The following is a 12,999-nucleotide window of genomic DNA, read 5'->3' on the forward strand; positions in this document are numbered from 1 at the left end:
AAGCGCAGTGGCGGCTCGAGACCGTTTTGTTTTTAAGAGTATGCAAGAGGCCTATGTTCAGCAGTGGACGTTTATCGGCTGTCAATGATGATGATGCATTAATTTGTGTTTGTGATGACAACTCGCGTGATGGCGTCAGGATAGCGCGGGCTACAAACCTTTAGTTTTAACAGTCGAACTGTTCAGTTAAAACTTAAGGTGTGTAGTTCGCAAGTATTGTAATGGTGGATGATGAAATATCCAAATATATAAAAAAAAAACAAAAGTAACACTAACAGATAATGACGACTCTTTGGTCGCTCTTGAGCATAACATGTAGATGTACTGACGTGCTTAGTGAAATAATGATAATCCGCTCGGGCCGGGGGGCGTGTAGCGTAGAATGAAAAACTCACGACTGATGCCGTCACTTCCCCGTACGCACGATTTCACACCCGCGCAGTCTTTCCACCGTCGCCCGCATATCATGGAAGTGTCATGAACGAACTTGCCAGACTATATGATAATATAGTCTGGCAAGTTCGTTATAGTTACAGAATACATATATTACTTTAAGTCACTATAGTGCAATATCAGTTACAATAATGAAATGTTTCACGAGATCTTAAATAAAACGTTACAATCCTTTAATTCCTTTGCTTTGTGAAGAATACCTGAATAGATTTGAAATAACTTATTCAAATTCCACGAATACAGTTCGTTAACTTTACTCTATACCTTCGCAAATTGAATGCGGCGTTGAATAAAGCCTATAATTTCATTGCATTAATTATGAAAAAGGTATTTCAACGTGATCCACTGTTTGCGTTCATTTTTTTACTCTGTTCTATGAATATAGAATAAGTAGTATTTATAACTAGCTGACGCCGCGCGGTTTCACCCGCGTGGTTTCCGTTCCCGTAAGAATACGGGGATAAAATAGCCTTCTTCGATGAATGGGCTATCTAACACTGAAAGAATTTTTCAAATCGGACCGGTAGTTCCTGAGATTAGCGCGTTCAAACAAACAAACTCTTCAGCTTTATTTTATTAGAATAGATAAGCTGAACATTTTAAAACAGAATACAATTTTTAATTTTGTTAAAAACTTGTAGTACAAGGACTGTGATATCATTCGGGGAAGTTCTTCTGCGATGTTTATTTCTCGCATCAAGAAACAATTCTGTAGCTATAATAAATGTAAAGACAGAGGTTTAATAGCTATGCTTTAGGTTTTTTTAATATTCTTTACAAGTTAGCCCTTGACTACAATCTCACCTGATGGTAAGTGATGATGCAGTCTAAGATGAAAGCGGGCTAACTTGTTAGGAAGAGGATGAAAATCCACACTCCTTTCGGTTTCTACACGGCATCGTACCGGCACGCTAAATCCCTTGGCGGTACGTCTTTGTCGGTAGGGTGGTAACTAGCCACGGCCGAAGCCTCCCACCAGCCAGACCTGGACAAATTAAGAAAATTTCAATCTGGCCAGCCGGGGATCGAACCCAGGACCTCTGTTTTGTAGATCCACCGCGCATACCACTGCGCCACGGAGGCCGTCAAAAAAGTTTGCGGGCACTGGGTTGTGTGTTCCGCTATGTGCCATAAGGAATACAATGTTGTCTATACGTGAAATGACGACGAACGACGTGTCATATGCGATAGTGGGTGTTTTTAAGGTTATGTCAGCCACTGACGATCAAGTAATTGCTTGTGCGCGATGTGCAATCTCACGCGTTGGTTGGTCGCGATGTGTATGACATCATGCCGATCGCGCCCAACTCGATCAGTTTTATCGGACGTCAAGCCGTTAGAGCTGCAGGTGAGATTACTTGATCGTCAGTGGTTGACATTACGGTGTATTTTAAGATCAGATAGACTTTTGCTTGCTGCATTAACTATCAGTTAGAAAACGTTATAAATGAACATATTTGTAGGAAATATATCTATACTAATATTATAAAGCTGAAGAGTTTGTTTGTTTGGTTTTTTGATTGAACGCGCTAATCTCAGGAACTACTGGTCCGATTGGAAAAATTCTTGTAGTGTTAGATAGCCCATTTATCGAGGAAGGCTATAGGCTATATATTATCCCCGTATTCCAACGGGAACGGGAACCACGCGGGTAAAACCGCGCGGCGTCAGCTAGTTATGATATATGCATAGTATGACGTAGTGTTGAGAACAAGAGCCCGGTAACAAGGTCGTACTTTCGAGCTTCGCGTCTATAAATTTAACTTTTAAACAAACCAACTCCCTCGGGTAGGTCCGTAACCGTCTCAAAGTTATAGCCAAAGCTACTCTTACCTTATACCGGCTTTTTCCATTTCCACCTAGCTTAAATCAATTAAAACAACTAAGAGCACAAACTTTTCCACTAGGTGCCTCTTAATGCAGAAAGTCCTCCTACTTGCAATGCATTACGTATTTTCTTTTTGTGTGAGCACTTTATAGGGAAGGGCGAACGAGGCAATTTATAAGGAAATACAGAGGAATTCGCTTTGTCTGTCTGTTAATCGAATGTGATCGAAGTAACCGACTGAAGGTCGAATCAACCTTTAGTAGAGTAACTTGTGTTAATATAAGTATTAACAACTTTGATGATTTGATTTGATAATTTGAGAGACGGAATCCAGTGGACTTCTGCCTTCGATTCGAAGGGCGTAGGGTTCGAAATTGGTCCGGGGCAAGCACCTCCAACTTTTCAGTTATGTGAATTTTAAGAAATTAAATATCGCGTGTATCAAAAGGTGAAGGAAAAAAATCGTGAGGAAACCTACGTGTGTGAAGTCTGCCAATCCGTATTGGGCCAGCTGGTGGACTAAGGCCGAGGGTCGTTAATAATGATGAGGATGATGATGACGATGATGATGATTTGATAAACTTCGGACCCATCTGATGTTAACAAACAGATTTAGGGTATAACACAGTTGTAGAATGACGTGTGTCCTTTTTTTAAGCATATGTGTATTTTAAAGAGAAAATGCTAAATATTAAAAGTTTTAGACAGTGTTACAGTTAAGAAGTGCAAAAGACTACAGATATCAATTCCTTAGATAGCTTTAGATAATACTCGTAAGAAAAAGAATAGTTTGCTAGAATTATGGCTTTGTTTTGGCCTCTCAGTCGGGGTCAATTCATTATATTTGAATTATTATAACCTTTACAGGATTAAAACTCCCATCCTTTCATCCGATTTGATGTTATTAATCCTTGCTATTATTCTTGCCAATGCCGAGAGATTTCCCCCGAGTGGAACGCACGGATAGTGGAGTACCTATCTGGAAAAATGTGATCGTTAAGCTTCCCGACTCTCGCAAGTTTAATTAAAAAGTTAATAGTTGCCTCAGCGGTCTCGCCTGGAGTAAAAGGATAACGTGCTTTGACAACTTTCGCGTCCCCCTTCTGAAATTAGAGAAAGGCGTCGCCTTTTTACTCGATACACATATATTTACTATACCTACAGATATATTTTGTTGATCGCTGGGTTACCAATAATGCATTGGTGAAGTCACAACGGTTTTTAGTAGTATGGTTTTATCGATTACTAGCTGACGCCGGGATAATATATAGCCTATAGCCTTCCTCTATGAATGGGCTATCTAACACTGAAAGTATTTTTCAAGTCGGACCAGTTTCTAAAATTAGATTAGCGCGTTCAACCAAACAAACTCTTCAGCTTTATAATATATTTTTAGTAAAGATTGAGTACAGTCCGAGTCCGAACAACTTTTGGATTTACTAAATACTAAAGTAAAGGACCAAAATACGAAAGTAATCCGAACTAGGCCTAAGGCACTATGTTCCGAAACGTCATAAGTTCCGTGCATCATACAATTACTTACGTGTTTGTTTTGTTGTATAGCTAAACTCACATCTACAAGGGATGTTTTATAATAGTACAAATAATAAGAATGCCTGCCTTCCAAACCGGTGGTAAAGTCGCTAGTCTCAGTCACAAACAGAAAAACCTGTAGTCGGGTCTGTAGCCACGTCGCATGTCGATTCTCTTTCTACAATCGCAAACGCTTCGAAAATTAAAACATGTATGTGACGTTTGTTGTCGACAGGTCACATGATCAAGTTATCGATCGGATCAGTCATTCCTGTGCATTTTTTTAGTTTTCGAAGCGTTAGCGTTAAATAGAAAGAGAACCGCCGTGCCACATGGCTGCAGGCCCTGTCGTTGCTTGCAATCTGAGCCTGAAAGAAATGAAATTTAAATTGGAATAATTTTAAAATGACTAATATAACTGGACTTTTATTTAATTTAATTTCACACACAATTCACGTTAGTTTTGTTTCAATAAAATCCACTTCCATGCATTTAGTAGAGCTTGATAATCAGAATAAATAAAGTATCTCCCGCCTATTTTAATGTCCTTTAAATATATCGATAAAACATTCCACAATCGCATGTTAGGTGCACGCTCACGCATGGACGGCTTCCGTTTATAGCCAGCGTTTCCCAAATTATGGATCGTTGCCCAGCTCTGAGCTATTCTATCAATGATAATTTTATTCTACGACTTTTCAAATTTTATTCGGCCCTTGTAACTGCGAGATTAGTATATCGTATAGGGTGAGTTCTAAATTTTAGAAATCGTAATAAAAATATATTTTTATAATACTCGTTTACTGATGCTAAGTACGTATAAACAACATGTGTACTAAATAAACCTGTTTTTATTATATAACTGACTTAACTTTAGGTTACATTAAACCCTCACTAAAGTAAATTTTGAATTAATTTTACGTCATTTTTAAATAATAATAATTAAACAATACAATGATGCAGTTTGATTCGCAGTCGTCACGAAATCACAATACTGCATACATTAAAAAAAATTAAAATCAAATCTAATCATTTATTGAGCTTAAAACATATTTCATACAAATATAGGATGAAAACGGCAATTGCGGTAAAATCTCTAGAATATTTTGTGTTGCAACTGCCAGATGTCTTAACTGCATCACATCATTATTTATTTCTGACGTTATATTAAAGAAAATAAACTAAAACTATTGTTTTAATAATGACTAGTCGTGATTAATGTAATTAGTTGAGTGGTAGTTATAACGGGATTCCACAAAATTTATCTCTTGGACTGACTGAAATATAAAGTGTACTGGGCATATGTAGTGTAAGACTTTGGAATCTCTGGTTTTATGGCTCGAGTAGAGTCAGGGCTAGATATCCTAGCGCCAACACGCCACTAGCTAGGTATGCTAATGTTGCGTTCGATATCAATAATGTATGCAGCATTGCAACCGCGGGTCGGGCATCCGTAAACCTTTGCCAGTTTTGATTTGTTACATTTCCACCTTGATAGTTAGAAATGTAGGCACATTTTTTTTTATTCTTTACAAGTTAGCCCTTGACTACAATCTCACCTGATGGTAAGTGATGATGTAATCTAAGATGGAAGCGGACTAACTTGTTATGAGGAGGATGAAAATTCACACTCCTTTCGGTTTCTACACGACATCGTACCGGAACGCTAAATCGCTTGGCGGAACGTCTTTGTCTGTAGGGTGGTAACTAGCCACGGCCGAAGCCTCCCACCAGCTAGACCTGGACCAATTAAGAAAACCTCAATCGGCCCAGCCGGGGATCGAACCCAGGACCTCCGTCATTAAATCCACCGCGCATACCACTGCGCCACGGAGGCCGTCAAAACGTGAAACGTATACGTTATATACGTATACGTTTCACTCCTAAACTGGAGCATCCTCGGATGTTGATCATGTTCAATCGTAAAATCAACGTGCAAATTATAGGATTGTTGGTTTTTTATTTTCCCGTATAATAGAAAAATATATCAATTATTACTAACCTACTTCAAAAAAGAAGGAGGTTATCAATTCGTCGGAATCTATACTTCAACTTGGCTTTAATAGGTATGATACTATATTTATGTATGTATCATATTTAATTTCTCACTACCCTCTCTTATAACGCATCAATTTAAATATTACAATTGTCGGATCTAGACATTGCTACTTGAATTGTTGGTAATGAACTTTTGTAAAGTAACGCCTGTTTGTGTTGAATATACCTACTAACAATCAGAATAATTACTTACGAGTAAATGGCAGGCTTCCATTCTCTTACGATTGAATGATAAGACGAGGAGTTTTATGTAACAAATATTGTGAAATTCCAATTCCAAAAAAAACAAATGTAACTTCGCTCACGGACTTGCGCCCCATCAGTCTTCTTCCCTGTCTTTCTAAGAAATTGGAAAAGGTTGTATCTAACCAGTTGGCAAATTTTGTTGAAAGGCATAATATCTTACCTGATAGGCAATCTGGCTTTAGGAAATATCGTGGTACTGCCACTGCACTAATTGATGTTATTGACAATATTTTAGCTTCTCAAGATGCAGGTGAAGTAAGTTTGCTTGTACTGTTAGATTTTTCATGTGCCTTTGATACCATAAACATTCCTTTATTGCTCTCAAAATTATACTTTTATGGTTTAGAATCCAAAACTTTGCAGTGGTTCGAAAGTTATTTGTCTGATCGATCACAGTTTGTGCAGATACGTGACCCTAATGGGCTTTACGTTAATTCGACACGCAAACCTGTTATAAACGGTGTACCACAAGGATCTATCTTAGGTCCTCTTTTGTTCATTATTTATACGGCAGATATAATTAACAGTATACAGACCTGTAAATACCATATATACGCTGATGATACACAAATATACACATCTTTTAACTCTCGTAATGTTTCACATGGTATAACTGCAATCAATACAGACTTAGAGAACATTGCAGACTGGGCTGATTCAAATCAACTTCTCTTAAACTCAAATAAGACCAAATACATGATTCTTGGTACTAGCAGAAGTATCGAGAAAATTCCACACAATGCTCCCCCAGTATGTATTAGGGGCGAAGTTTTAGAACGTACAAATGAAACTAGGAACTTGGGTGTTCTAACTGACAGTGACCTTCGGTTCGAAAATTATTTACTTAAAGTAGTCCGAACTTGTTTTTACAAGCTAAAAATTTTATACCGCGTGCGACATTTTCTTGACATACGAGTACGACTTAAGGTTTGCGAGTCTCTAATATTATCAAAATTAAATTACGCCGATGCACTGTATGGTCCTCGCTTATTAGCCCGTACTCAACGATTAGTGCAGCGAATACAAAATGCTTGCATTCGGTACTGCTACGACATCCCTCCCAGATCTCACATTTCACCATATATTAATAATAACAACTTGCTAAATATGGCAGCTAGAAGAAAATTGCACTTGGCAACTCTTTTGTTTGGCATTCTTAAAGACAAAGAACCAAAATATCTCTTCGATAGATTGCATTGGGACAAAGAGTCTAGCGCCCGTTCTAACAGAGTCTGGACACTGAGAGCACCTCAACACTTTACTGCTGCGTTTCGGGGTAGTTTTAGATACGCTGCCACCAAGTGCTGGAATAATCTACCTCCCCCCATGCGCAATGTCAGTAAGTCCAAAGCCTGGTTTAGGAAATCGGTAAAAAACCTTTTACTTTTACAACAGCAGGGTAAGTAACAGTCTCCAATCCCAGGCTCCTCACCTACCCTCTTTAAAAATTAATTAATATTAAATAGTCTCCGCGAAGGTTTTGAGGACCCAATAATTTAATTTTATTTATTTCTACTCTATATTGTATTTCTCACTGACAACTACTAATAATTTATTTAACACACTATATATATATATAAATATAATTATAAAGGTATATATATATATATAATTATTTATTATGTTCTTATTATTAATTATCAATTAGTAACACTTCTTCTTGTTGTTTCCGCCCGCGTCACCACATGGTTCCACGGAAGACCAGCGCTGCGCTGGTGCATCCATCACTAGCGTAGCACATGCTGAGTGGAGACCATTTTGGTACCACACACATCATTTTTTTGGATTTAATTTAATCATTAGTTTAATATCTTTAAATTATTAGTTTACTATATTTTTAAAATTTCTGTCTTTTGTTTTAGGTATTTGTTGTCTTTTGTGTATTATGTGTGTGTGTGTCCAAATAAAATAATTTTCTTTCTTTCTTTCTTTCTTTCTTTCTGAAATCATACATACATAATCATAATTTAAAAAAGGGTAGGTATTAATTAATTTTGTTTATCCAAACGAAACGTTGAGATATAATCGCGGTGCTGGCGCGCTGTCCTAATGAGCGAAATTATGCAAATGCGACGCGGATGGCGCCGAGCGCTGCGAGCTGCGAGTTGCGAATTGCGAATTGCGATTCGCGTGTAGCTCTAACGGTACACTCGTGTTTTACGCGCCAGCTCTTTATATCCAGGGAAATATTCATGGTAGTTATACGTCTATCCTATTTAACCTATTTTTCGGCTGTACTCGGCCTCCGATGGCAACAACGTTTTTAGCAATGGGAGGGTAGTTACTATACAAAAAAAAACAGACTAAGTGCGAGTCGAACTCGCGCACCGAGGGTTCCGTACAAACCCGGCTATTCAGTGAATTTCATCTTGATACCTCTACGCGTTCATGAGGAAAGAGGAAACGTTTAAAATATTTTTTTATAGTAACTGGAATGTAACTTGAGGTGCGCAACCCTAAATATACATGTGTAAACAAATTGTACTTAAAACGAACTTCCTTCTATGATTCGGTTAAACATTTCAGGTTAATTCGGCTAGCCGCCTGGGTTAGAGGAGCAGCGTGTAGGCTCAAAACTTCTTTATTTACTTTTCCATAATCCCATCCTTGATCTCTGCCAATATTCGAATGGTGACTTTCTATTATGTCCCATATTTTGTGATTTAGGTTTGTTGGTTGTAATGAGCCGAGTTTGGACGTGTTTTCCAATTATTATTAATGTCCCATTTGCTAAATTGCCGCCTCCCTCGAGGAATTTCACCAAGACGTCAGATGTCAGCACATATCAGCTCGTGCACCGGTGAACGTGACGTATTTATCCGTTAGCTCGTCAAATGTTGGTGTCGACTTTATCGTTGAGAGGTTTTATTTTTACGAAAACAATTTTGTCGGTGGATATTTATTTTCTAATGGTAACTTGATAAGTAGATAGACATACAAGTAATTATAGTGTTCCCACAGAACATAGTAAATGCTAAAAGGTGCCTGGATCCAAAATTATAATTTAAAATACCTACCTATCTAAAGTATATATTTTGTTTTTTGCAAAAATAGACCCGATTGGTTAAACGCATATTATTTTTAACCACGTATTTTACCTCATACGTATTTAATTTGTGTTTTGTTTTGATTTAATCCACTAATGAAATATTAGTGCCGGTGATGGATTCATGTGGCAGAGAAAACCTCCAGAGCCCAGGAATAGTGGGTGTAGTTTTAAAGGTTATTATTGTAAAATTTTGCATGTAGGTACGGAACCGAAATATGCCTTTTCATTAAGTTCGAACGTTACTAGTCCAGGATCCGAGGAGCATTTTTACAATTGATAACTGTCAATTTGTTTTTCCGTGTGTAATTTATCTTGATCGGATGCTCAAGTTTTATATTTACGAAAATTCTTGATTCCCGTAGCTAACAGGGTATCCTGAGGTAGGAACAAGATGACGTACCACGCAATGTATCCAATAAAAATCATTGTCCACGTAGATAAAGTAACGTGTTCACCGGCTTCGGCTTGTATGTTTTAACTTGTTTAAACAATTTGTCCATAGTGGCATGTATCTTAAGGATACTAAGATACTGGACCAACTGTGAAGTGTCCAATTTAAAGAGCTGTCACCGTTGCAGGCCGTTAATTTGTGAAAGTTGACTCGACACCTGACCAAATACAGTAGGGGAGACCGGGGGTTTGTTTACACCGCTCCTACACCACACGTTACGAGTATGGCAAGTAAAATATCCTTATGACTGAGTAGGACAATAAAATGGTTATTGGATAGAAGCAGGCGTTATTATATATTATACTTTACTTTGCGGCAGTTCATCATGATTATAAATGATTTATCTATCATACGACTAAAGTAAATCAACCATTTTATTATTATATAATGATTTATTTATTTTCATATCATCCGCGAAAAGCCGACGAATACATGCGACCTACTTACCCCTATAGTTAGTTAAACCCTAACTGAATACATTGATTTGTAAGTTTACCTCTCGTGAAAGCACCTCCATGGCTTTTAATAGACTTTAATAAATAAATTATAGTGCACAACGGTGCATTTGCTGTTAGGTGTTACTCACTTGCTTAGTCCGATGGGACGGCAACGAAAGCGATTAGGCGCAAGTCAGATGATTTTTGTTGTCTGTAACGATGTTTTAGTATGAGCTACTAATTTGTCTCTATCGTGTTAGATTGAGAGTCAAGAGTAATTCGAAACCCACTACGTGAAATTTCTATACGCTCGTAACAGAAGCACTGTTCAACTTATTATTTTGTACTCGAAGTACGCGGGCACACAGTGCGGTGCGGCGTCACATGGCAAAGATTTCACCGTATCCAAGAGGCTTGACCGCCGATAAAACTGATCGTGTGTTGTATGATATGAATGACATCTTGCCGATCGTGACCAACACACGATCAGTTTTATCTGTCGTCAAGCTGTTAGCGCTGCAGGCATGTATATTTACTTGATCGTCAGTGGCTAGCTCTGTATATAAGGCCTATGGTGCATTGTCCTACGGTGACTGCAAAGGACCGGCGGTCGGTCGCGGTTGGGTGGAACCGCCGCGTGCGTTGACCCTTCGCCTTCGCTAATGAACTATCTTAGCTCAGGTGTTATTTATTGTTACGAGTACGGAGTAACTCTGTTGCACACTCGATCACCTGCACTTGTCCGACGAAAGCATATTGTGGGATAATGTGGGTATCTAACTATATCTAATAAGTTAAAAATAGTTTCCAGTGGCTTGCACAAGGTTTTAAGCTATTGCTTAGCTTTTGTCGCGGGATTTGAGCGCGAAGACCGATTTTTTTTTGTTTTTATATTCTTTACAAGTTAGCCCTTGACTACAATCTCACCTGATGGTAAGTTAGAAAGAGGCTTTGGCCGTGGCCAGTTACCACCCTACTGACAAAGACGTACCGCTAAGCGATTCCGGTACGATGCCGTGTAGAAACCGATAGGAGTGTGGATTTTCATTCTAATCCTAACAAGTTAGCCCGCTTCCATCTTCGACTGCATCATCACTTACCATCAGATGAGATCAGTCAAGGGCTAACTTGTAAAGAATAAAAAAAAAGTTTTCAATTTAAATGGTCCCCTTTCCTGCCTCAATGGCGTCTTGTGGCTAGTACTTCCCCGGACGAGCTGTGTCACGAAAGAGTTTTTTTATCTTCCATTCCAAGTTTCGGCATCCATTTCACTCCAACTACATAGTTGCGAAAGACTGTCTACCGGGCGGGGATCGAACCACGGCCTCTCGGTGATGTGTCCGGCTCCTTTACCGTTGAGCTATTGAGGCTCAAGTTGTATTACTTCTTCAGTTTTTTTATCGTGTAGCTTTGCAAGAGCCATCTCATGACTGAGGGCATTGTATGTGTTCGAAACTAGTCGGCATACTCCGGCGTTGTATCACGTGTGTTTTAGCCGTGCTTCATCCTACTTTAATATTATAAACACGAAAGTTTGTATGGATGGTTGGATGTTTGTTACTTTTTAACGGCGCTACTACTGAAGCGATTTGGCTGAAATTTGGAATGGAAATAGATTTTACTCCGGATTGACACATAGGCTACTTTTTATCCCGAAAAAATAGATTATTTCCCGAGATTTGGGAAAACTGATGTTTTTAATGATATGAAGGCTACTTTTTATCCCAGAAAAATCCATGGTTCCCGAGGGATTTGTGAAAAACTAAATTCCACGCGGACGAAGTCGCGGGCGTCCGCTAGTAATAAATAAATTTGTATTACTTTTGTTGTTTATGTCTAATGTTTTTGTTCATATTGAAGTGTACAAAAGTTGTAAGGTTGCGAACGGTTGTGGTCGGGTGCACTCTCACTGCGGGCGACGACCTGAGTCTTCAGTCATGATGACTTTAAACCTGTGATTAATTTGTCATCAAGCCACGCAAACTGTCACAATGTAATGTGACAGTAATTGGACTATGAGTCTGCGGTGACTAAACCTTCCTCATTAATTAATTTAGTTTTTGAGGATGTAGGTAATCTCTGGATGAGCCGAACCTATTTTGAAAATTCTTTTACTAAAAGGTAGCCATGTTATTTCGGAGTATCCCCGTATTCACACAAAAACGAGAACCACGCGGATGAAACCTCTAGGTACTTAAGTGTTCGACCAATCTACTTGTGGCCATAGAGAAATTTAAAAATTAATGTTATAAAAAAATAAATTAATAAAACATTATTAATTTCGTATTGTATATGGAATAAGGGTCCGATATTAATTAATAAATGTTAAGGATTTCTTATTTAACTTAGTTTAAAAATCATGGATTTTTAAAATTTTCCAAATGTCAAAAACGCTGTCGTCCATTTTCTGACGTCACAATGTTACTTGATAAAACGTCAAAGTAATTGTTAACTAATATTTTTGTCAAACGCTCCGTTTGGTAAACGTTTTGTTAAAATTTAAAATTGTAAAAATTGAAATTTTCATGTAATCACGTCTCAAAAAAATATGATATTTTTTTCAGTCTAGTAGAACATTTTAAGACCATATAAAAAAGTGTCAACTAGCCTGTTGGTCCAAAACCGAGATCCTTGTTTCAATATTATATTCGTACTATTAAAAGGGGAAGTTTGTTTGTTTGTTACCATTTCATGCATTCGCTGCTCAACTGATCTTCATGTAGCTACGTAGTACCCACACGTTCTCGGGAATAGTACAGAAATGGAAACAAGTTTTCTTTCAGAAAGTTTCCAAGTTATGTTACCAAGGGTTAGAAAACTATTTGTAGAAGTTTATTTTCATTCATAGTGCATGGAGTGAAAGGAGTTTTATAAAGAAACTATTTTCATGCGGACGAAGTTGCGGGTTATTAAGAATTGCTCATATAAATAAGGGACATTTCTA

The 12,999-nt window shown here is 38.0% G+C and overlaps 1 protein-coding gene across 1 annotated transcript in view; it reads left to right on the plus strand.

Annotated features, from left to right (window-relative positions):
• Positions 1–12,999, plus strand: part of LOC112043565 (serine/threonine-protein kinase NLK) — a 200,621-nt gene that overhangs the window by 157,128 nt on the left and 30,494 nt on the right. The gene's annotated exons all lie outside the window — the stretch shown is intronic.

Source organism: Bicyclus anynana, chromosome 5 (assembly GCF_947172395.1).
Source record: "Bicyclus anynana chromosome 5, ilBicAnyn1.1, whole genome shotgun sequence".
NCBI lineage: Eukaryota > Metazoa > Arthropoda > Insecta > Lepidoptera > Nymphalidae > Bicyclus > Bicyclus anynana.